Raw genomic sequence first — 24,542 nt, forward strand, 5'->3', positions numbered from 1 at the left:
AAGAATAAATAATATAATTTTTTGATCTTTAAAATTTTTTTCAATCACAAATTTCAAATGGATTTTTGGTTACCTACTTCAAGCTTTATTGAGGTATAGTTGACAAATAAAAATTATAAACATTTAAGGTGTACAATGTGATGTTTTGATAAATGTGTCATTGAGAAATGATTACCATATTCAAGCAAATTAACATATTTATCACCTCACATACTTACAACTTTTTATTTGTGGTGAGAACCCATATGATCTCCTCTTTTACCAAGTTTTAAGTATATAATACAGTAATATTTATTAATTGTAGTCATAACGCTGTAGATTAGATCTCTAGAGCTTATAGGTCCTGCAAAACTGAAACTTTGTACCCATTCACCAACCTCTCCGTATTTTCCCTTCCCCCAGCCCCTGGCAACGAACATTCTAATGTCTCCTTTTATAAGTTTGACGTTTTTAGATTCCACATATAAATGAAATCATGCAGTTTTTGTCTATTTCTGTTTGGTTTATTTCATTTAGCATAATGTCTTCAAGTTCATCCATATTGTCTCAAATGGCAGGATTTCAATCTTTTTAAGGGGTGAATACTATTCTATTGTGAATATGTACCACATTTTCATCCCCTATTCATCCATTGAAGAATACTTAGGTTGATTCTACATCTTGACTATTATGAATTGTGCTGCAATAAACATAGGAGTCCAAATATATCTCTTCGGCACACTGGTTTCATTTCCTTTGGATCTATACCCATTAGTGCGATTACTGGATCATATGGTAGTTATATTTTTAATTGATTGAGAAATCTCCATACTGTTTTCCATAATGGTTGTACCAATCTGTATTCCCACCAACAATGTGCAAGGATTTCCTTTTCTCCACATCCTTGCCAACACTTGTTACGTTTTGTCTTTTTGATAATAGCCATTCTAGCAGGAATGATGTCTTTCATGGTTTTGATTTGTATTTCTCTGATGGTTAGTTATACTGAGCACTTTTTCATATACCTGTTGGCCATTTGTATGTCCTCTTTTGAGAAACGTCTGTTTAGGTATTTTCCTATTTTAAAAATTTGGTTCTTTGTCTTCTTGCTATTGAGTTGTTTGAATTTCTCATGTATTTTATATATTAACCTCTTATATAGTTTACAAATATTTTCTTCCATTCTGTAGGTTATCTCTTAATACTATTGGTTGTTTTCATTGCTAGGCAGAAGCTTTTTAGCTTGTTGTAATACTATTTTTGCTTTTGTTGCTGGTACTTTTCAGATAATATCCAGAAAAGCACTGTCCAGACCAATGTCATAGAGCTTTTCCGCTATGTTTTCTTCTAGTAATTTCATAGCTGTTGGCCTTATTACATTTAAGTCTTCAGTCTATTTTGAGGCTTTTGGGTTGGTTTGTTTGTGTTTTTGTTTTTTGAGTGACAGAGTCTCACTGTGTTACCTAGGCTGGAGTGCAGTGGTGTGACCACGGCTCACTGCATCCTCGAACTCCTAGTGTCAAGGGATCCTCCTGCCTCAACCCCCGAAGTTTAGTTGACTTTTGTACATAGTGAGAGAGAACGATCTACTTTTATTCTTCTGCATGGGCTACCTGGCTTTCCCAACAGCATTTATTGAAGAGACCATCCTTTCCCCATTTTGTGTTCTTGACACCTTTGTTGAAAACTAATTAGCTAATACATGCATTTCTTTCTGGGTTCTCTATTCTGTTCCATTGGTTTATGTGCCTGTTTTTATGCCAGTACTATACTGTATTGGTTATAGTTTTATAGTATATTTTTTGAAGTCAGACAGTGTGATGCTTCTAGGTTTGTTCCTTTTGCTCAGGATTGCTTTGGCTATTCAGGGTCATTTATGATTCCACATAAATTTCAGGATTGCTTTTTCTATTTCTGTGAAGAATGTTTTTGATATTTTGATAGGAGTTTCATTGGATCTGTAGATCAATAGCATGGGCACATCAATAGCATGGGTAGGATGGACATTTTAATAATATTAATTCTTCCAATTCATGAACACAGGGTATCTTTCCATTGATGACCATTTTATAGTTTTCAGTGTACAGATTTTTCACTTCCTTGGTTAAATGTATTCCTAAGTATTTAATAATTTTTTAGCTATTATGAAATGAGATTGTTTTCTTAGTTTCTTCTTCAGTTCTCTGTTAGTGTATAGTGTTCTTCTCTGTTAATGTATAGAAATGCTATGGGTTTTTGTATGTTGATTTTTAATCATGCAAATTCACTGAATTCTAACAGTTTTTAGAATGTATTCTAACAGTTTTCTGGTCAAGTTTTTAAGGTTTTCTATATATAAGAAAACCTTAAATGTTATAAGGTTATCTGTGGAGACAATTTAAATTCACCTTTTCCTATTTGGATTCCTTTCATTTCTTTCTCTTGCCTAATTGCTTTGTCTAGGACTTCCAATACTATATGGAATAACAGTGGTGAGAATGGCCATTCTTACAGGGTTCTAGATTTTAGAGAAAAAGCTTTCAACTTTTCCCTGTTCAATATGATGTGACCTGTGAATTTGTCACATATGGCCTTTATTGTGTTATGGTATGTTCCTTCTATACCTAATTTTTTGAGAGTTCTTATCAAGAAGGGATTTTGAATTTTGTCAAATGCTTTTTCTGTATCTATTGAAATGATCATAAGGTTTTTGTCCTTCATTCTGTTAATGTGATGTATCACATTTATTGATCTGCATATGTTGATCATCCCTGTGATGATGCCCACTTGATCACGAGTAGATTTTTAATGTGTTTTAAATTCAGTCTACTACTGTTTTGTTGAGGGTTTTTACATCTATGTTCATCCTGGATATTGGCCTGAAGTTTTCCTTTTTTGGCGTGTCTTTGTCTGGTTTTCATATCAGGGTAATACTGGCCTATAGAATAAATTTGGAAATATTTCCCTCTCTTCATTTTTTGGAAGAGTTTGAGAAGAATTGGTGGTATTACATATTTAAGTACTGAATAGAATTCAGTGGTGAAGCCATTGGACCCTGGGGGTTTTTTTTGTTGGGAGACTTTTTATTACTGATTCTGTCTCCATACTCACTATTGGTTTGTTCAGATTTTCTGTTTCTTCATTATCTATTCTTGGTAGATTGTATGTGTCCTGGAATTTATCCATTAGGTTATTCATGTATTGGCATATAATTGTTCATATTATTTCCTAAGGATTCTTTATATCAGTTGTAATGTTTCATCTCTGATTTTATTTATTTGAGTCTTCTCTTTTTTGTTCTTAGTCTAGCTAAAGGTTTGCCTGTTTTTTCAAAAGATCAGTTCTTTGTTTCTTTGATCCTTTCTATTATTTTTGTAGTCTCTGTTTCATTTATTTCTGCTCTGATCTTTATTTTATTTCCCTCCTTCTACTAATTTGGAACTTTGTTCTTGTTTTTCTAGTTCTTTGTGTTGTAATGGTAGATTATTTTAGCTCTTTCTTCATTTTTACTGTATGTATTTACTACTAGAAACTTCCCCTCTTAGAACTGCTTTTGCTATATCCTTTAGGTCTAGGTATATGCTGTTTCCATTTCATATTGTCTCAAGAAATTTTTAAATTTTTCTTTCAATTTTTTCATTGATTCATTGATCATTCAGGAGCTTATTGTTTAATTTCCATGAACTTGTGAATTTTCTGAAGTTCTTCCTGTTATTGATTGCTAGTTTTATACCATTGTTGTCAGAAAAGATACTGGATATGATTGCAGCCTTCTTAAATTTGTTAAAAGTTGTGGCCTAATATCTGATCTGTCTTGGAGGATGTTCCATGTGCAATTAAGCAGCATGTGTATTCTGCAGCTTTTGGATGGAACATTCTGTATATGTTTGTCAGGTTCAAATGTTCTAGAGTGCAGTTTAAGTCTGATGTTTCCTGTTTAATTTTCTGTCTGGATGATCTACCCATTGCTGAAAGTAAAGTGTTAAAGGCCTCCACTATTATTAAATTGCAGGCTATGCCTGATGCTCCCTGATGCTGGATTAATATTTGCTTTATATATTTAGATGCTCCAGTGTTGGGTACCTATGTACTACAATGTTATGCCATCTTGCTGAACTAACCTCTTTGTCATTATATAAGGACGTGCATTATCTCTTTTTACAGTTTTTTACCTAAAGTTCGATATAAGTATAGCTACTTTTGCTCTTTTTTGGTTTCCATTTGCATGGAATATCTTTTTTCATTCCTTCACTTTTAACCTATGTGTGTTCTTATAAGTGAATTGAGTCTGTTGTAAGCAGCATATAGTTGGGTGTGTTTTTATAATCTATTAATTTGCTCTTTCTTTTCATTGGTGAATGTAAGCCATTTACATTCAAGGTAGTTATTGAAAGGTAAGGACTAAATACTGCCATTTTGTCAGTTGTCTTCTGGTTGTCTTATGGACTCTTCGTTCCTTCCTCTCACTGTCTTTCTTTGTGATTAAGTAAGTTTTCTCTATTGGTATGTTTTGATTTCTTGCTTTTTAATTTTTTGTGTATCTACATGGTTACCATGAGGGATATCAAAAAAATTTTATAGTTATAACAGGTTATTTTAAGCTAATAACAACTTATCTTTGATCACGTACACAAAAAAAACCTCTATTCTTACACTCCACTACCTCCCTCCACATTTTGAATATGTTATTTCAAAATTTACGTATTTGTATATTGTATATTCCTTAACAAATTAGCATCATTAATATTTTTATCTTTGAACCTTTACGCTAGAGATATAATTTACGCACCACCATTACAATATTAGAATAGTCTGTATTTGATGGTATACTTTTACCAGCGAGTTTTATACTTTCAGATGTTCTGTTATTATCATCCTTTTCTTTCAGCTTGAAAAACTCTCCTTAGCATTTCTTGTAATGCAGGTCTCTTGGTGATTAACTCCCTCAGCTTTTGTTTGTCCAATAAAATTTTTATCTCTCTTTCATTAAAGGACAGCTTTGCTAGGTACAGTATTCTTGGTTTGCAGGTTAGTTCGTTTGTTTTCCAGCTCTTTGAATATATCATCCCACTCTCCCTTGGCCTGTAAGAATCCTCTCTGTTGAGAAGTCTGCTGCTCAGTGTATTAGAATGTCCTTCTGTATTCTTTGCTTCTTTTTTCTTGCTGATTTCAGGATCCTGTCTTTGTCTTTGCTCTTTGATAGTTTGATTATAATTTGTCTTTGGGTAACCTTACTTGGATTGAATCTGATTGAAGACATTTGACCTTGTTATACCTGGTTATTTATATATTTCTCCAGGTTTGGAAAGGGTTCTGCTATTCTTTATTTGCATATGCTTTCTACCCCTTTATCTATCTCTATTCCCTCTTGAATACCAGTGACCAAGAATTTGCCCTTTTGATGCTCCCATGAATCTTGTAAGCTTTCTTCATTCCTTTACTGTATATTTTTTGGCTGTATATTTTCAAATAATCTGTCTTTGAGTTCATAGATTGTTTCTTCTGCTTGATCAATTCTGCTGTTTATATTCTCTTTTGCATCTTTCATTTAGTTCATTGTATTTTTCAGCTGTGGGATTTCTGGGTTTTTAAAAAATTATTCTTTCAATCTCTTAAATTTCTCATTCTGGTCACTTACTGTTTTTCTTATGTTGTTGAATTGTTTATCTATTTTCTTGAAGCTTATTGAGTTTCCTGAAAGCAATTATTTTGAGTTATTTGTCAAGCAGTTCATATATCTCTATTTTTCGGGGATCGGTCACTAGCACTCTATTTTCTTTGGTGATGTCATGTTTATAGTTTTTTGTTTTGTTTTGTTTTGTTTTGTTTATTCTTGTGGTCATGCATCAATGTCTGAACATTGAAGAAGTAGGTTCTTACTCCAGTCTTTGCAGTCTGGCTTTGTCTGGGAATGCCCTTCAACAGTAAGCCTGTCTAGAACTTTTTGGTCATGTTGTCTGGCATTGTCCCTAAATCCATGATTGCCACAGCCATCGAAGTTTTAGAGGGCACCCTACACTCAGGCTTGCCACACCAGCCCAACACCAGGATGGAATCCCATGGCCACCAAGGTTGGCACAGTGCTGGGGCATACTCAGAGCCCATGGCCATTCAGGTTTGTCTGAAACCAAAGGCCTTGTGGACAGCTGGTAGTGATTCAGGCCAGTGATCAAGTCTATTTCACAGAGACTATGGTATCCTGCCCACCACTGGGATAGGTCAAGAGGCTCAGTACATCGGTACTGACCTAAATAAGGGGCTACAGCAGTCTGCCTGATGCTGGATTTTACTATGGCAGGCCCAGAGGTGGAGACCAAAACAAAGTCCTCCATTTACTTCCTTCATGTTCCCCCAAGCAGATAGTGTCTGTCTGAATTTGCTACTTGGGAATAGGGGAGAGTTGACACAGGGAATGTCCCTCCTACCCTCTTAAGTATATCTTTTCATATTATTATGATATAACCAGGTACTGTGATCTCTCATCTCATTTCTTTAGCTCTTGTGAGGGTATTTTCTTGTGTGGATAGTTGTTCAAAATGATATTGCTATGAGGGGATGATCGCTGAAGAGTCCTATTCCACCATCTTGCTCCACCCTCATAATATGATTTTTAAATGCAAGAAGATTCAAAGCAAAATAAAATATTTTAAGAAGCTAATTTTGGGCTAGGTGTGGTGGCTCACACCTGTAATCCCAGCACTTTGGGAGGCTGCCGTGGGTGGATCACCTGAGGTCAGGAGTTCGAGACCAGCCTGGCCAACATGGCGAAACCCCATCTCTACTAAAAATACAAAATTAACTGGGTGTGGTGGTGCATGCCTGTAATCCCAGCTACTTGGGAGGCTGCGGCAGGAGAAGCACTTGAACCCAGGAGGCAGAAGTTGCAGTGAGCTGAGATCATGCCACTGCACTTCAGCCTGGGCAACAAGAACGAAACTCCATCTCAAAAAAGAAAAAAAGAAGAAGCTAATTTTAATAATTTATTTATTTTAATCTTGCCCAAAATATCATTTTTAAATGATATTTAATCCTCTGCCGCTTCTCCCTTGCCAGAAATTGGGCTAAGGCCTATACCTTAATCGTGAGAGTCCTGCCTCTATCTTAATTGAGTTTTACAGCCATACTAGCAGGCTATCTTCTACATTTAAGAAATGTAAACTAGTTAGTGAAACTGTAAGGACCTTGACTTTTACGTTTCCCGAATTTTATGGTTCCAATTTGCAGTGTCAGCATGATATTATCACAGTTTGTTTTCTCTGTGATCTATCAAATGAAACAGTAAACTTGATGTCAGAATGTCAACTAGGGAATGGACCACGAATTTTAAAATAGGGAAAAGCCTTTCATTATTTCAACTTTTGTTTTTAAACTATAACTTTTATTTTAGGAAGAAATGAGAAAAATTACCCAGCTGAAATGGTGCCCTCAAGGGATTATACCTCTGAAAGACTTGGCTAAGTAATAGAACTCAAAGAGTCACAGAGGCTGGTTGGGCAGGTGGCAAGGAGGTAGGGGCCGGTACTAGGTCTCACGCAGAGCAGTCAGTAGAATAGCAGTTATTTAGATTTTTTTTATTTCTTCATGTAGCCTAATTCTGTTAGAATTATTTCTTCTACAGAAAAGAATGAGAGTAATTGGGAAATATCTTCCTAGGGACATGGAGTAAGCCCAGTAAGAAGAGATAAAGTTATCCTAACTCTAACTTTCCAACTTTCTGCCTGCAGTTCTTTTTTTCCTAACTCTCCAGCCCCATGCCTTTCCATTGACACAGTCTTGAGCCTTCCTTTCTTATCCCTGTACAATAGTCTCTTTTATGCTGACAACTCCCAAATGCAGCTCTTTTGACTTAATATTTAACTCTAAGACTATTTCTACATATGAGTATTAGGTATGCTTTGTTATTTAAACATGTTCACAGTAAATTAAGCCATTTTCTCTCTTCTCTCTCATTGCTCACTTCTTTTAGCATAGTCTTCAAACTTTTTTTACAACTGCTGATGATAGGAAAAATTTTCTGGTCATGTCCTCTCCCAATTTACTACCATCTTTAGGCCATTCTTATTTTTATTTCAAGTCCTTCTACTTTTTTCTTTGAAATAGTCCTCCATTATGCCTGCTACTTCTCTGGTGTAGGTTTAATCCTTGATTACTTCCTCATTCTGCTTCCTGGTAGCACTAACTTCAGATTCTCTTATTTACTCAATAATGCTGTCTTCTATGCCCTTGCTAGACTTGCCTCTCCTGCCAAATTTATTTGAATCTTAACTACTTCCTTTCCTCAGTTAATCCAGTCAAAACTCTCTTTAGCCCCCAACCCTTTGTGCACCTGTCCACTGTATTTCTTACATATAAATTGCTTATTTGGCTTAATCTGATTCAGGATTTTTTTTAAGCAAAACTGTTTTACGAGATGTTTTGTATCACTCAATCAGGAGGCATATAATGTCCAAAGCTCTTTTTGTGATGCTAGCACCCATTGGTGCTCAATGCCTAAATTTATTGGAGGTTGTAAATAGTAATATTCTAATTCTAGCATTCCTTTTCCATATGTTAGCTGGCATACTTCTTTGAAGAGAAACATTCCCCAACCTACTATTTGAGTATTCAGTAGTATTGCTCATTCAAAAAGGCAGGATAAATGCTTAATTCTTTCCCTTTATCCCTTTTCAAAAATGAGTTCATTCTCTAGCATATCTCAATGGTGGCCAGTTAGTTGATGTTGTTTGGTATTATTTTGAACTCATTATTTTTAATGATTCTCAAGTTGTCTCACCATTGGCAGTGAGAACCTCTATAAACTGGCTTCTCTATGTTTTAAACTTCGTTGTTTTCTTAGTCTGGAATTCTTACACCCTTTTTCTTTGCCCACTCTAATTCTGAGCTGCCATTACATTAGCCTAAGTCTTGTTTTCTTCTGGAATAATTTCCCTTTCATTTCCATTCATACTGATCTCTCCTTTTTTCATAAACAGACTGGTAATAACATTTTCACTAAATTTATCTCAAAACAACATTTGGCTGTTTCTAAAAATCATATGTGTCTTCAAGGATGAGTATATGCCATCACTGAAATAGTAAAACAAACAAAGGAAGACATAGGCACCAAAAAAGGTACAAAATTGTTGGAGTAGTGGAATATAGTTAGCCCTTATGGTTATTACTAAGAGGGAGGGAAACTTATTTTGATGAGTTTAGGTCAGTACATTTACTTTAGAAATTGGTGCAATTACCCTATAATTAGAACTTTTGTGTTGTGATTTGGAGAGGATAATGAAATTTAGAAAGTCAATGCTTGATCATAAAAACATGTTTCTGAGTAATTTTGCTAGTAGTGATGATGCCCAGACCCCAATGATAAGTATCATGAACTGCTGCTGACTTATTCAGGTGAAGAACCTTTCATTTCCTCTAAGCTTCCTCATAGCACATAAGACAGCATATAGCCTGTTCCACTTTGTATACTATCATTAATTAAAGCACATGTGTCTGCCATCACTGAGGTCTTTACACTTCACACCTTCAATGGAGAGCACATTGATCTCATTGTCATGGGCAGCTTTCCAGGTTTTCTAGCTCTTATACCTGTGAATACTCCGTCTCCCTTGTCCACTGTCATCATGAATACCTTTACTTGAACACTGTAACAAAAATCTGAATTTCAATTGCTGAATAAGAGAAAAAAGTACTATGACCTAGTAATATTTTTTACCAGAGTTATTATAATAATAAGGTCAACCTTGATTATGGGTTTGTTAATTCTGTGTTTTGCATTTACTAACATGGTGAATAAAAACATCATTTCTGTGTCTATACATAGCCGCCCATGTATGCACTGAATGTTTTCTTGTAAGCCTCGCTTGTCTAAAAAGTTTTTTATCTTTTGCAAATAAAATTCCAAAGGAAGAAACACTTAACAAAGAAGTTTTCTTTCATAAATGTTATGATTTGAGTATAACAAGCCATATTGAATTCATTGGGTTTTTGGTAATAGATTTCATAATACATCATAAATGTAAGTAATATGATGACTAATGGGTCAAGTAAAGTTGGAGCATTTTAAATGAGAAAAGAGCTGGAACAGTTCTCAGGAAACTTTTCCATTTGATGTTTGGTCCCCCACAAGGTGTGCATTAACATAAACTTATGGGAATCACCTCTGGGGCTTGAATTCCCTCTCTGATTTCATTATTACAATATGATACTTTTCCTTTCACTATTAAGTCATCCTCTAAGATGATAGGAGCATAAAGTAAGTATAATTTATTTGCATTTGTCTAATCTTTTAACTCGATAGTCATTCCATCATTCTGTTTCCTGGTAGCTGTTCAGAAAGTTTTGAAGGGTAATTAGGATCTAATAATTGGCAGGCATGGGTTTACTTAAAGATACAGAATATGTTCTAAAAATTGTGAGAAATTAGATCTGGCAGAGAAATAGATGACTCAGCTGGGAGATTCTCTATTACTGCATATTCCTAAAATCAAAACTTTGAAAATAATCCATTTATTAAAGTTCAATGAGGATTATAATACAATTCTAAACTCTTAAACATAAGAATCCGATAATAATTGGAATAAAATTTACAGTAACAGTCTGTGCCTGTTTCCCTATCCAGTTATATTTCCAGTTCCTGTAAAACATTATTCTTTATAGCTCCCAGTGTGTCTCTGTTTAATAAAACTGTTCTAGTCCATTTCTTTAATGTTTTATCTTAATGATCAGATTAATATTTTTATCAATTTTTTAAAAGTATCAAAAAACAGAAAATGTGGATTGCTCAATTTTTACTTTTATTTTTTAAGTTGAAAAATACCAGGCACTATTTTTGCATATTTTTTTCTACTTGTAAAAATAATCTTCCTGTCATTAGACTGAAAATATTTGCAGTGAAGACTAATTTTCTACCAAAAAACTAGCTAGATCAAGGATGTGAAAGTTCAGAGAAACATATTGATGAACTTTACACAACAATAAACGGTGCTGTTTCACTTGCTCATTCTGGTGCATGCCTCCTGTCTTTTGGTGGACCTGGTACTTTTGAAAGGAATACCTAGTATTACGATATAGCCTAATTTCAACTCTGCTTTTTTGGTTCTTAGCCTATCATCTTGTCCAACTTGCCCAAATGGGACTGCCCTAGCCACTCTGTGTATACATTGCACAGAATGTGCTTTGCAAGAAATGTGGCTCAGCGCTGTCTCTATATGGTTCATTCCCTCCAGGGTGAGGGACTTTGTGGCCTACTAACTAATGTACGTCTTGTACAGAGGTTGCACTGTATGCCCTATATGGAAACAAATATACAAAAAACATTTGAAAAGTGAATTACCTAAATGTCTTAAATAATAATTTGTTTCTTATTAAGCCTTAACAAAATCATGTGAGTCTAGGAGTTTGAGGCTGCAGTGAGCTAGGATAATGTCATGCACTCCAGCCTGGGCATCAGAGCAAGACCCTGTCTTGAAAAATAAATAAATAAGTTAACATAGCAACTGTTTGGGAACACATATAGCTCTACTAGATTTTCAAACTTTCTAAAAACTTTCATCAACTGCTGCTCAGTGACTGAGGGGTTACATTTGTAATCCTAAATTACTAAATTTAAGGTAATCAAAAGAATGCAGTTTTGATACATAAAAACACTTTTGACATAACCTTATAGGAAAGATAGATCAAGTGACGAAGTGTCCAAATAAGTAACTCTCCCCTACCAATCCACTGGTCTGAGAAAGGGTCATCCAGAAACCAGCACCACAAAAAGTTAACATTAAAAATTCACTGTTCAAATTCACAAAACAAAATAAATCTATAAAAGATTTAAATAATTAAACTTTTCGAGTGATGTTTTTTAAATCATCCTGCAGTATTTTTATGCTGCTGAAGTTATTAAAGTTTAAAACCACACTGAGACTTTTAGGACAAACTATGAGAGACAGAGATCCAAGATTGCTTCAGATTTTCTTGTTGCTAAAATATTTAGTCCTGTCCAAGCATAGTGGCTCACACTTTGATCCCAGCAGTTTGGGAGGCCAAGATGGGCGGATTGCTTGAGACCAGGAGTTTGAGACCAACCTAGCCAACATGGCAAAACCCCATTCCACTAAAGATACAAAAAATTAGCCAGGCATGGTGGCGCATGCTTTAAAAATTAGGCTATCTAAAAATTACATTATTTTCTCATTGCTGAATTATAATACTTTTTTATTTTTTTTGACACAAGTCTTTTGTCGGATATGTAATTTGCAGATATTTTCTCCCAGTACATACCTTCTCTTTTCATTCTCTTAACACTACCCTTTACAGAGCAAAAGTTTTTAATTTGATGAAGTCCAACTTACACATTTTTAAAATAAATTATGCCTTTTTGGTATCATGTATAAGAGACTCAGTACAGAGTATCTCTGTACTGAGCTGCCTGGAGCTGGGGCTAGGGAAGGTAACAAGCACTGTGGCCACCACAACGCTGGTGGTCACTGTGCTGAGTCATACCTGAAGCCAGCACAGCACTGGGCCTCACCCAAGGCCCATGATAACCCCTGCCTGGCTATCCGCCTGTGTTCACTCAAGGTCCTAGGGCTCTATAACCTGCCAGGCTTGTGTCCTTCCCTACAGGGCAGTGAAATTTCTCTGGTCCCAGGTACATCCAGAGATGCTATCCAGGAGCCAGGGCCTGGAGTCAGAAACCTTAGGAATCTACTTGGTGCTCCATTCTACTGAGAATGAGCTGGCACCCAAGCCACAACTCTAGGACTTGAAGATTTTCTCCTGTTTTCTTCTTTAAAGGCTTTCTAATTTTACATTTTATATTTAAATCCATGATTCATTTTGAGTTAATTTTTGTATACAGTATGAAGTTGAGTTTAAGGTACTTTTTTTTTTGTATACAGATGTTCAACACCATCTGTAAACTACCTTTCTCCATTGAACTGTATTTGCACCTATTTTAAAAATCAACTAATAATTGTTTGGACCCTATTTCTGGACTCTGTTCTGTTCCACTGAGGTACATATATATTCCTTCTCCAAAGCTATACTATCTTGATCCTAATAGATAGTAAGTCTTAAAATCTGGTAGTTTGAGTCCTCCAGTGTTGTTATTCTTTCTCAAAAATGTTTTGGTTATTCTAGTTCCTTTGCTTTTCTATGTAAATTTTAGAATCAGCTTTTCTATATTTAAAATAAGTATTTCTGGGATTATTATTGGAATTGTGTGAAATCTACAGATCTGGAAGAAATTGATATATTTACTATGTTGTCTACCTTCCAGTTCATGAATATGATATGTGTATGGTATGTCTCTCTATTTATGTTGGTCTTTTAAAATTTATTATCAGCATTTTGTAGTTTTCAGCATACAGATCCTATGACCGTTTGATTAGATTTATACCTGTGTTCCTTTTATTTGGATATGTTATAAATACTATCTTTTATTTTAAGGCTTTTTTGTTTTCCAGCTGCATATTGTTAGTTTATAGAAACTGAATTGATTTTTGTGTGATGATCTTATGTTCTAAAACTGCCAAACTCACTTATTAATTCTAGGAGCTTTTCTGTAGATTCTTGTTGGGTTTGCTACATGGACAATTATGTCATCTGCAAATTGGCATTTTTTTCTTTGTTATTTATGCCCTTTTTTCTTGCCTTGTTGCACTGTCTATGATTTCCAATACTATGTTGAGTATGAGTAATAAGAATGGGCATCCTTGCCTTGTTTCTGTTCTTAGGGGGAAAGCATTCATTTCTTCATAATGATGATGTTAGGTTTAGGCTTTTCATATATAGCCTTTATCAGGTTAAGTTTCCCTCTATTGATAGTTTGCCTAGAGTTATTATGAATGGATATTGAATTTTTCAAAAATGTTTTCTGCATCAATTGATACTACCTTTGTTATTGTTGTAAACTGTTAACAGTTTTACATTGATTAACCAAGGCTTGTAGGACAACCTACAACCTAGGACAACCTCTATTTTGGTTGTGGTACATTATTAGTTCTGTATGCTGACGGATTTGATTTGCTAAATTTTTTGAGGATTTTTATGTCTCTTCTTGAGGAATATCCATGTATATTGTTTTTTATACTTTCTCCATCTACTTTTGGTATCAGTAATGATGGTTTCATAAAATGAATTAAGAAGTATTCTCTCCTGTTTCCCGGAGGACAGGGGAATGAAGAAAAGAAAGAAGGAAAACAATAGATTTCCCTAGTTTCCCTGAGCATTAGGAGACTCCCTCACACTTCTTGAAGCCAGAAATAGAGGGCTTCTCCTTGTACTCTCTCTATCTCCACATGATATCCACTTCTGGACTTTGGGCTGCCATTAATCTAGAATAAGGAGGTAGGGGAGGAAAAATTAGAAACTCCTCACCATTTTGGTAGTATTTTGAATTCTAGTCTTCTTCTTCAATCTACTTGTTACCATATACTTTTCAGAATTCTCAAATAGCTGCTCTGTGTAGGTTTTATAGCTGGTTTATTGCCAGATTTTGTAACTGCATTCAGTGGAAGAGACAGGTTCCATCATTCCTAGAACTTTGAAATAATTTTTAAAAAGAAGGAGGAGTAGGCAACTAACATCATCAGATGTTTGTTTGTTTTTTGGGATTTTTGCTTGTTTGTTTGTTTTTTGTTTTGAGACAGAGTCTTGCTCTGTTGCCTAGGCTGGAGTGCAGTGGCATGATGTTGGCTCACTGCAACCTTTGCCTCTCAGGTTCAAGCAATTCTCTGCCTCAGCCTCCTAAGTAGCTGTAATTATAGGCACCCACCACCACACCTGGCTAATTTTTTGTATCTTTAGTAGAGATGGGGTTTCACCATCATGGCCAGACTGGTCTTGAACTCCTGACGACCTTGTGATCCACCCGCCTTGGCCTCCCAAAGTGCTAGGATTACAGGCATGAGCCACCGTGCCTGGCCCCATTAGATGTTTTTAAGATATATTAGATATTTTTCCTTTGGGGGAAGAGATAAACAAAACTTCAACAAATATACCTACATCTTGAAACTTCATTTTAATTGCTTTTGAAATTGGAAATGCCATGTGGGCAAATGTGCATATGGAATTTGTATTAGTTTTCTATTGATGCATAACAAATTACAACAAATGTAGCAACACAAATTTATCATCTCACAATTCTATGCTTAGAAGTCTAGGTGAGTTCAGCTGGTTCTCTGTTCAGGGTCTCACAAAGCCAAAATCAGACTGTCTGTTGGCCTGGGTTCTAATCTGGAGGCTCCTGGATAGAATCTACTTTCAAACTCATTCCAATTATTCACATAATCTAGTTCCTCGTGGGTTTAATACTGAGGTCTCCAGTTCCTTATTAGCCGTTGTTCAAGGGTTGCCTTAAGCCCTAGGGACCACCCATTCATTCTCATTGTCTCCTCCGATTGTGTATTTTCAAATAGCCTGTCTTCAAACTCATTAATTCTTTCTTTAGCTTGATCAATTCTGCTGTTAAGAGACTCTGATGCATTCTTCAGTATGTCAGTTGCATTTTTCAACTCCAGAATTTTTGCTTATTTTAAATTATTTCAATCTCTTTGTTACATTTATCTGATAGGATTCTGAATTCCTTCTCTGCATTGTTTTGAATTTTGCTGAGTTTCCTCAAAACAACTATTTTGAATTCTCTGTCTGGAAGAAAGGTCATGTATCTGTGTCTCTCCAGGATTGGTCCCTGGTACCTTAGTTTGTTTGTTGACATCATGTTTTCCTGGATGGTTTTCATGCTTCTGGATGTTCATCAGTATCTGGGCATTGTATAGTTAGGTATTTATTATAGGCTTCATGGTCTGGGCTTGTTTGTACCTGTCTTTCTTAGGAAGGCTTTCCAGGTATATGAAGAGACTTCGGTGTTGTGATCTAAGTTTTTGGTCACTGCAGCCATATCTGCATTGGGGGGCACCTGAAGCCCAGTAACTCTGTGGCTCTTGCAGACTCACAGTGGTGCCACCTTGGTGGTCTTGAATAAGATCCAGAAGAATTCTTTGGATTACCAAGCAGAGACTCTTGTTTTCTTCCCTTACTTTCTCCCAAACAAACAGAGTCTCTCTGTACTGAGCTGCCTGGAGCTGGGCCTAGGGAAGGTAATACAAACACAGTGGTGGCCACTGTGCTGAGTCACACCTGAAGCTAGCACAGCACTGGGCCTCACCCAAGGCTCATGATAACCCCTGCCTGGCTATCCACCTGTGTTCACTCAAGGTCCTAGGGCTCTATAACCTGCCAGGCTTGTGTTCTTCCCTACAGGGCAGTGAAATTTCTCTGGTCCCAGGTACATCCAGAGATGCTGTCTAGGAGCCAGGGCCCGGAGTCAGAAACTTTAGGAATCTACTTGGTGCTCCATGCTACTGAGAATGAGCTGGCACCCAAGCCACAAAAAAAAAAAAAAAATCCCATTCTTCCCTCCCCTTTCCACAAGCAGTGGAGTCTCTCCCCGTGGCCACCATCATCCCAGGCATGCAGGAAGTGTTACGTGGCTACCACAGATGTTCCCACAAGGCCCAAGGGCTCTTTAGTCAACTTGTGGTGAATACTGCCAGGCCTGAGACTCCTCAAGGCAGTGAGCTCCCCTCTGGCCCAGGGCAGGCCCAGAAATGAAATGCCATCCAAGAACCAAGGCCTGGAATTGGGAATCCCAAGAACCCACTTGGTGCTCTTTCCCACTGTGGGCTAGCTGGTACCTAAGCTACAAGACAAACTACCTTTACTTTTCTGTCTCCTTTTCTTAAGCAGGAGTCCTTCCCTATAGCCATCACAGCTGGGAATGTGCTGGGTCACAGCTCAAACCAGCATATCTTTGAGTGTCTCACCCAAGGCCCATGGTGAGTATTGCCTGGGTGCTGCTGCTAATTATATAAGGCCTAAGGGCTCTTCAGTCAGCAGGTGATGAATCCTGTAAGGACTGGGTCCTTGTCTTCAAGGCACGGGTTCCCTTCTGGCCCAAGGTGTGTCTACAAATGTCCTCTGGGAGCTAGGGCCTGGAATGGAGGCCTCAGGACTCTGCCTCGTGCCTTATTCTGCTGTGGCTGAGCTGGTATCCAAACTGCAAGACCAAGTCCCCTTTACTCTCCCTCTCCTCTCCCAGAGCTGTGAGCTGTGCTGCCTGGATTGGAGGAGGATTGGATTGGCACAAGCACTCCCCTAGCTGCCCCATCTGGTGTTTGACTGGATTGCATGCCCCTCAAGTTCACTGGCTCCTCGCCCAGCACACAACCAGGACTTACCCCAGAATTGCAGTTCTTGTGGCCTAGACTGCCTTTCAGGTTTATGTAGGACCCCAGAGCACTTTAGCCTGCAGTGGCAAGGCTTGCCAGAACTCAGGTTCTGCCCACAGGATGGTTCTCCTGAGGCTAGGGATGGTCTAAATGCTCCCTCTGTGGGTACCAGCTGAGCTCTGCCTAGTATTGATTTCCACTGTAACGGGGCAGCATGAGTTCCAATGCTAAGTCCCACGATCACTGTGCTCTCCCGCCCGCAAATGCCACATTCTCTGTGCCACACAGCCACCCTTGGGGGGATGGAAGAGGGTTGGCATTGGCAGTTCAAGACTCTCTTCCTACCCTCTTCAGTACCTCTTTCAGTGATACAAAGTTAAAAACAGGTACTGTGATTGCTTACCTGATTTTTGGTTCTTATTAAAGTCCTTTTTCTTTATGGATAATTATTCATTTTGGTGTTGCTGTGAGCAGGATGTTTGGTGGAGGCTTCTGTTCAGCTGTCTTGCTCTGCCTCCCTCCTGGCCTAGCCTTGGCCTAGCCTTGTGAATCAACTTCTTGGAGAAAATGCTGAAGCAGTATCCCAGTGATTAGACTGGCAAAGAAAGGGTACATTAGATAAAGGGAACAATATGAAAGTCCTAGTGATACAACAGCATGCATTGGGGGAAGTGGGCTCTGCAAACTCAGATATTATAAGGAAAGGCAAGAACTCTTTCTTGCTTGCTTGCTTTTTAATTATTATTATCATTTTTTAAATTTATTTATTTATTTATTTATTTATTTATTTATTTTTAGGAGCTTGGTCTTTTGTTTCTTACGTAAGGAGAAGCCAATAAAGAGTTTTAGGCAGGAGTGAGCCGCTCAGGATTGCACTTAAAACAAATTGTTTGGAAATTACTCTGTGGAGACTGGATTAAATCGAAAGACAATTGGTCTAGACAGGGGAACCATTTAGGAGGCTTTATAATAACTGAATGATATCAAAAACATGGTGGAGGAAAATAGGAACTGGATGGAATGCTGGAGAGAAGGGAAGATTAGAATCAAGCAATGTTTTAGAACTAAAATTGACAGAACTTAATCAGTTTTTGGCTTGGGACCAGAGAAAGAGGGAATGAAATGAGGAGTCAAAAAGTCAGATTTCTGACTAAAGCCACTTGGTGGATTATAGAACCATTAAGTAAGACAGGGAATACAGCATGTCTGAGAGGAATTAATAGATTGTTTGGATAAATTAATTTGATGAGCCTGTGAGAGTTCAGCAGAAAATGGTGACAGACTTGCATTCATTCATATTTTCTTCATTACATCATTAAACATTGTGGGGGCCATAGGCTTTTGGCCCCCTAAAGATTATCTGAAAATCACTGACATGGCAGATTGATTAATAGAAAAGCCATACAAATGTATTTAATGTATATACATGGGCGCCTTCAGAGTGAACACCCAGCATCACAAGGTACAGAAACTTATATACCATCTTAAGGTCACAGAAAGAATGAAGGCTTGGATCCTGGTAAAACAGGTTATGGGAAGGGATAGAACAGGAATTCTATTGAGGGGCAATAAATGACTACTAGGGAGAATGATTGGATCAGAGAACAGAGAATAACTTGTAAATAGTTCTCTCTGTAACTCAAATAACCTTGGGACAGTCACAGTCTTGACAAAGGGACTCTTCAGGTGTGGTTACATTTTTGGTCTTCTTCCCTGTAGAGGATAATGAGATAACAAGGAGGGGAACAAGAACAATTGCTCTCCTTGGTGGGGCAGTTTCATCATAGATAGCAGAAATGTCTCTTCTAGCACTTGTTGATCTCTAAGAGTTTTTAATTTAAAATACTCATCACACTTGGGAACGATATTTTGAAATGAAATATTTTTACTGCCTTTAGCATTCAATTAGTACTTCCTGTAGACCAAACAGTAGTTTAGGTATTTAGAATATTTACATATAGGACAGTCCAGGAGCTCTCAGTTCACTGAACTATGACAGATACCTAAGCAAGTAACTGCAAAAATAATATCAATAGGTGCCTGGTAATGGCAAAATGCACAGGATATTCTGAAAGTAATGATGAGAGGCACCTCACTCATCAACAAGAGTCGAGAAGGGTGTGTTGGCAGAAGTGGTCCAAGGTCTGAGTCTCAAAAATAAAGTTAGCGCTTGGCACGGTGGTGCACACCTGTAGTCCCAGCTACTTAGGAGGCTGAGGCAGGAGGATCACTTGAGCCTAGGAGTTTGAGGCCAACCTGGACAACATAATGAGATCCAATCTATTGAAAAAAGACAAAGACAAGTTAAGCAAGCAGCCAGAGTTATAAACTGTTTTTTTCTGTGTACCTGGGACCACAGTGGTGCCTGAGATATGAGGGTAGTAGTCAGTAGCTTCAGTATTTACGTCTCTATGGATGCTTTGCCATTCTGCAGTCAGGGAAAATGGATCCCTTTAGGTTCAGCAGTTGGTTTATGTGGATATTTGGGCAACCTTCTGGGTAGGTTACTAAATTGCTTCTACAGAATGAGTACTTAAGACCCTTCTTTACGCTTTCTTTTTTTTTTTTTTTTTTTTTTTGAGACGGAGTCTCGCTCTGTCACCCAGGCTAGAGTGCAGTGGCCAGATCTCAGCTCACTGCAAGCTCCGCCTCCTGGGTTTACACCATTCTCCTGCCTCAGCCTCCCGAGTAGCTAGAACTACAGGCGCCCGCCACCTCGCCCGGCTAGTTGGTTTTTTTTTTTTTTTTTTGTATTTTTTAGTAGAGACGGGGTTTCCCTGTGTTAGCCAGGATGGTCTCGATCTCCTGACCTCGTGATCCGCCCGTCTCGGCCTCCCAAAGTGCTAGGATTATAGGCTTGAGCCACCGCGCCCGGCCTAAGTTTTCATTTTATAAACCCAAAAAAAGACAGTTTCAGGACCCAACATCTGAGTCTTCTTTCTACTTTAGCTTTGTTTTGTTTTTGTTCTAACAATCATTTGTTAAAATTGCACTTTTTTGTTGTTGTTGTTGTTGTTAAAGCTATTATTTTCTGTGAGGCCATAGAATTTGGAAGCCCACATACAGGGATGCAGAGGCAAATGTGTGAGTCATTTTAGCCATCCAATTTATCTAAAATATTTTTCCCACCAGCCTCTTCCAGTACCCCAGATTCTACAAGTCAAAAATAAAAATAATGCCTTTCAACAAATGTTGCTGACATAACTAGATATCCACATATGAAAGAATGAACTTGAACCCCTACCTCATACAGCATACACGCAACACTAATCCAGGAAAGATCGTAGACTTACATTTAGGATATAAAACTGTAAAACTCTTAAAAGAAGACATAGGTGTAAATCTTTTTGACTTTGGGTTAAACAGTGGTTTCTTAGTATGACACCAAAAAGCACAAGCAAAATAACAAACATATTGGACTTTGCAGAAATTAAACTCTTTTGTGCTGCAAAAAACTGAAGATAGTCCACAGAATGGGGGAAAATATTTGCAAATCATATCTCTGATATATTTGCAAATTATATATCTGATATTTGCAAATCATATCTACATATATCAAATATAATAATCTTATATTTTATATCCAAAATATAAGAACTCCTACAATTCAATAACAAAAGAACAAATAACAATTTAAAAATGAGCAAAGAGTTTGAATAGCTATTTCTCCAAAAATATATACAGTCAATAAGCACATGAAAACATGCTGAACATCATTAGTAATTAGGGAAATACAAATCAAAATCACAATGGTATACTCCTTCACACTTAGTAGGAAAACTGCAATCAGATATGTCTTAGCAGTTCCACTGCTAGGTACAAATATCAGAAAATTTAAAAGCAAATTTGCACATACATATTCATAGCAGCATTATTCATAATCGCCAAAAAGTGGAAACAACCCAAATGTTCATTAACAGATAATGGATAAGCAGAATGTGGTATATGCTTATGTTGTTGTACTATTCAGCCACAAAATGGAATGAAGTATTGATACATGTTTCAACATGGATGAACCTTGGAAGCATTATGCTATGTGAAAGAAACCAGATACAAAAGATCACATAGTATATGATTCCATTTCTATGAAATGTACTGAATAGACAAATCTGTAGAGACAGAAAGAAAATTAGTGGTTTCTTGGAGCTGGAGGGGGGAGCATGTGTGAGAAGTGACTGCTAAGTAGTATGGGATATTTGTTTGTGTGTGTGTGTGTGTTGATTATAATGTTCTGGGATTAGACTGGTGATGGTTGTACAACCTTGTGTATACTAAAAACAATAAATTGTACGCTTTTAAAAGGTAATTTTTGTGGCATGTTAGTTATATGTCAATACAGTATTTTAAAAAATAATTCCTTTACATTAAGTTGTTTTTCCTGTTTGAAAACATGGGGAGAAAGGAACATTTTAGTATTATGTACAGGTGACTCAAGTGTCTGACCCTTTCCAGTGCACAGCTACTTGTAAACAAGACTCAGAGTTTTGCTAGGCCTGATAAGAAAACACAATGTCCCCACATAAGGGAACGAACACTTACAAGGGATGGGACCCTCAGAGAGCCTGGGTATCCAGGAGCAAACCCAAAGATCCTGACGTCTGAGGAAGGTAAGAAGGGGCCCTGCTCATGAAGATGTAGAATATTAAGTATGAGTGAATGCTGTAATCAATCATGAAGGCTTGGTGAAAACTTCTGGGTAGTCCAGGGCATCCTGCTTATCTCACCTATGCCAACATCCTGGGGTTGAGGAGTGACGCAAATGTTCCATTTGGCTGCTGCACTCTGGTCCACCCCGTCTACCCTTCCTTCAGAGGCAATTACCACGGCTGTTAGGCCTTGAGGCCAGAGTGCCCACGCCGCAGTGGATTTTATGGTCACGGGACCTCGGCGCCTTCCTGTGCACAGCTGGCACTCTTTGCACCCTGTCTCTGATGACTTGGTAGCAGAGAAGTCCCTCAAATCCTTCAAGGACAAGAACAGGAAGCTTGAGGAAGGCGGCCCGATGTACAGCCCCACATCGCAGAGGTGGTGGTGAGTAAGTCGCTCGGACAGAGGGAGCTGGAAGAGCTGAAGCGCTACTGCGGTGACTTCTGCCTGCTGTGGATCCATACCAAGACGGCGGTGCTCATGCTCTGGCGCATCCTTGACAGCCACACCCTGACCAGCCAGGAGCGCAGGCAGTTTTTCCGGATCTGCGCTGACCTTCTCGGCTTGGTGCCTTTCCTTGTGTTCATGGTGGTCCAGTTCATGGCGCCTGTGACCATGAAGCTCTTCCCCAACATGCCAGCATCCACGTTTGAGACCCAGTCCATCAAGGAGGAGAGCCTGAAGAAGGAGCTTCGGGTCAACCTGGAGCTGGCAGAGTTCCTCCAGGACACCATCGAGGAGAGGACCTTGAAGAACAAAGCAGCCAAGGGCAGTGCCACCAGACTTCTCTGCTTTTCCAGAAGATCTGGGGGACAGGGGAGAGACCCAGCAATGAGGAAGGAAATCATGCATTTTCCAAATTATTTAAGAATGAGCTGACCCTGGACAACCTGTCACAGCCGCAGCTGGTGGCCCTGTTCAAACTGCCGGAGCTGCAGTCCATGGGCATCAACAACTTTGGCGCTTTCAGCTCACTGTGTGGCTGTGCTCCATAAAGGCCAGTGACAAGCTGATTGCTGAGGAGGGGTGGACAACCTGAACATCAAGGAGCTGCAGCCAGCGTGTGGGGAGTGAGGCATGAGGGCCCTCCGCATCAGCTGAAGCAGTGTCCGGACCTGCACCTGCACCAGGAGATTCCCATATCGCTGCTCATCCTGTCCCGGGCCATGTACCTCCCAGAAACTCCCTTGTCAGCTGACCAGCTGAAGTCCATACTGCAGACCCTCCCAGAGACTGCGGCAAAGGAAGAGCAGATGAAAGTGGCTGAGGTGGAAGGCGAGCAAGTGGACAAGGCAAAACTGGAGGCCATGCTGCAGGAGGAGGTAGCCGTCCAGCAGGAGCACCGGAAGGAGCTGCAGAAGTGCTCAGAGGTGGAGAAGGATGTTGTGCCCGAAGGTGTGGAAGCCACCCCTTGAAGGCCGGGGGCCTAACCTCAGGCAGAAGTGCCTGACGCAGTCCTGTGGTCAGAGACCCTGAAGGACACTGCCCCCTGCTAGAGAGCTTGAAGGAGAAGTAGATAACTAAGGAGGAAATTGACATCCTCAGCAATGCCTGCTCTAAGCTGAAGGAGCAGAAGTTGCTCACCGAAGAGAAGGAGGAGCTGGAGCTGCTGAAGAAGGACGTGTAGGACTACAGCGAGAACTTGCAAGAGATCAAGAAGGAACTCTCAAAGACCAGGAAGTGAAGAAAAATATGTGGAAGAATCTAAAGCCAGCAAGAGACTGACAAAGAGGGTGCAGCAGATGATCGGGCAGATCGAGGGCTTGATCTCACACCTGGAGATGGACCAGGGGCTGTAAGCTGGGCCTGGCCTAGGGCACGCCTGTGGGGGAGAACGTCATCAGTGTCACTGAGCTCACTAGCACTGTGAAGCAAGTCAGGCACATTCCAGAAAGCAAACTCACCAGCCTGGCCATAGCACTGGATGAAGACAAGAATAGCAAGGTCAACCTCAATCACCTCATCAACATGATTGAGTTGGTGAACAAAGATGTTCATGCCTCCACCAGCCAGGTGGCTGAGATTGTAGCGACCTTGGAGAAAGAGCAGAAGATGGAGGAGAAGGCAGAGAAGGAGGCCACAGAGGTGAAGAGCTAGAGCTGCTGACCTAGGCACCCATCCTCCTGCTGCCCCACGGCCCTGGCAAGGGCCATGAGAGCAATTGCTTTGAGGTGATTCTCAGTAGCTCATCTAATACTTTGGCTGGAATGAATCAGAGACTTCCATAATCAAGTAAATTTTAATTTTCATCATTCCATGGAGATTCAATCAGTCTGAAATCCCAGAATCCCTCCACAGAATTGTGTTGGATCCACACTATGGTGTAGTACAGCTGCTGCAGCCGCCTGACTCCAGAGGCCACTGGGCCAGGCTAGGGCAGGAAGGTGCCCCCTTGTGTGTGCCCTCCCGTCTCGGCTGCCCTGTCCCCAGGGAAGAGAATGAGGACCACGTGGACTCTGCCCACACAGAGCTGTCAGCTGTGCCCATCCTCAGAGGTTTAGGAGATACAGCCCAGCCTCCTCAGGGCTGAAGATGCCTCTGTTCATCTGTGAACCTTGATTTCTAGATATTGGTGTCAATAGATCTGTCTTCCTGCACACACAGAAAAAGAATATTATATATGATTTATGACTTAATAATATGCCTAATAATTTTGCTATTCCTACCTTCATTTGGGATAATGTCTTCTGTTACATCCTCAGGCTCTCATGAAACGAG

The 24,542-nt window shown here is 39.0% G+C and overlaps 1 protein-coding gene and 1 pseudogene across 22 annotated transcripts in view; both read left to right on the top strand.

The window, feature by feature from the left end:
- Positions 1–24,542, top strand: part of VPS13B (vacuolar protein sorting 13 homolog B) — an 856,590-nt gene that overhangs the window by 650,135 nt on the left and 181,913 nt on the right. The window lies entirely within an intron of this gene.
- On the top strand, positions 5,909–24,034 carry LOC106999876 (mitochondrial proton/calcium exchanger protein pseudogene; annotated as a pseudogene).

The sequence above is a fragment of the Macaca mulatta genome, chromosome 8, assembly GCF_049350105.2.
Source record: "Macaca mulatta isolate MMU2019108-1 chromosome 8, T2T-MMU8v2.0, whole genome shotgun sequence".
NCBI classification, from domain to species: Eukaryota; Metazoa; Chordata; class Mammalia; order Primates; family Cercopithecidae; genus Macaca; species Macaca mulatta.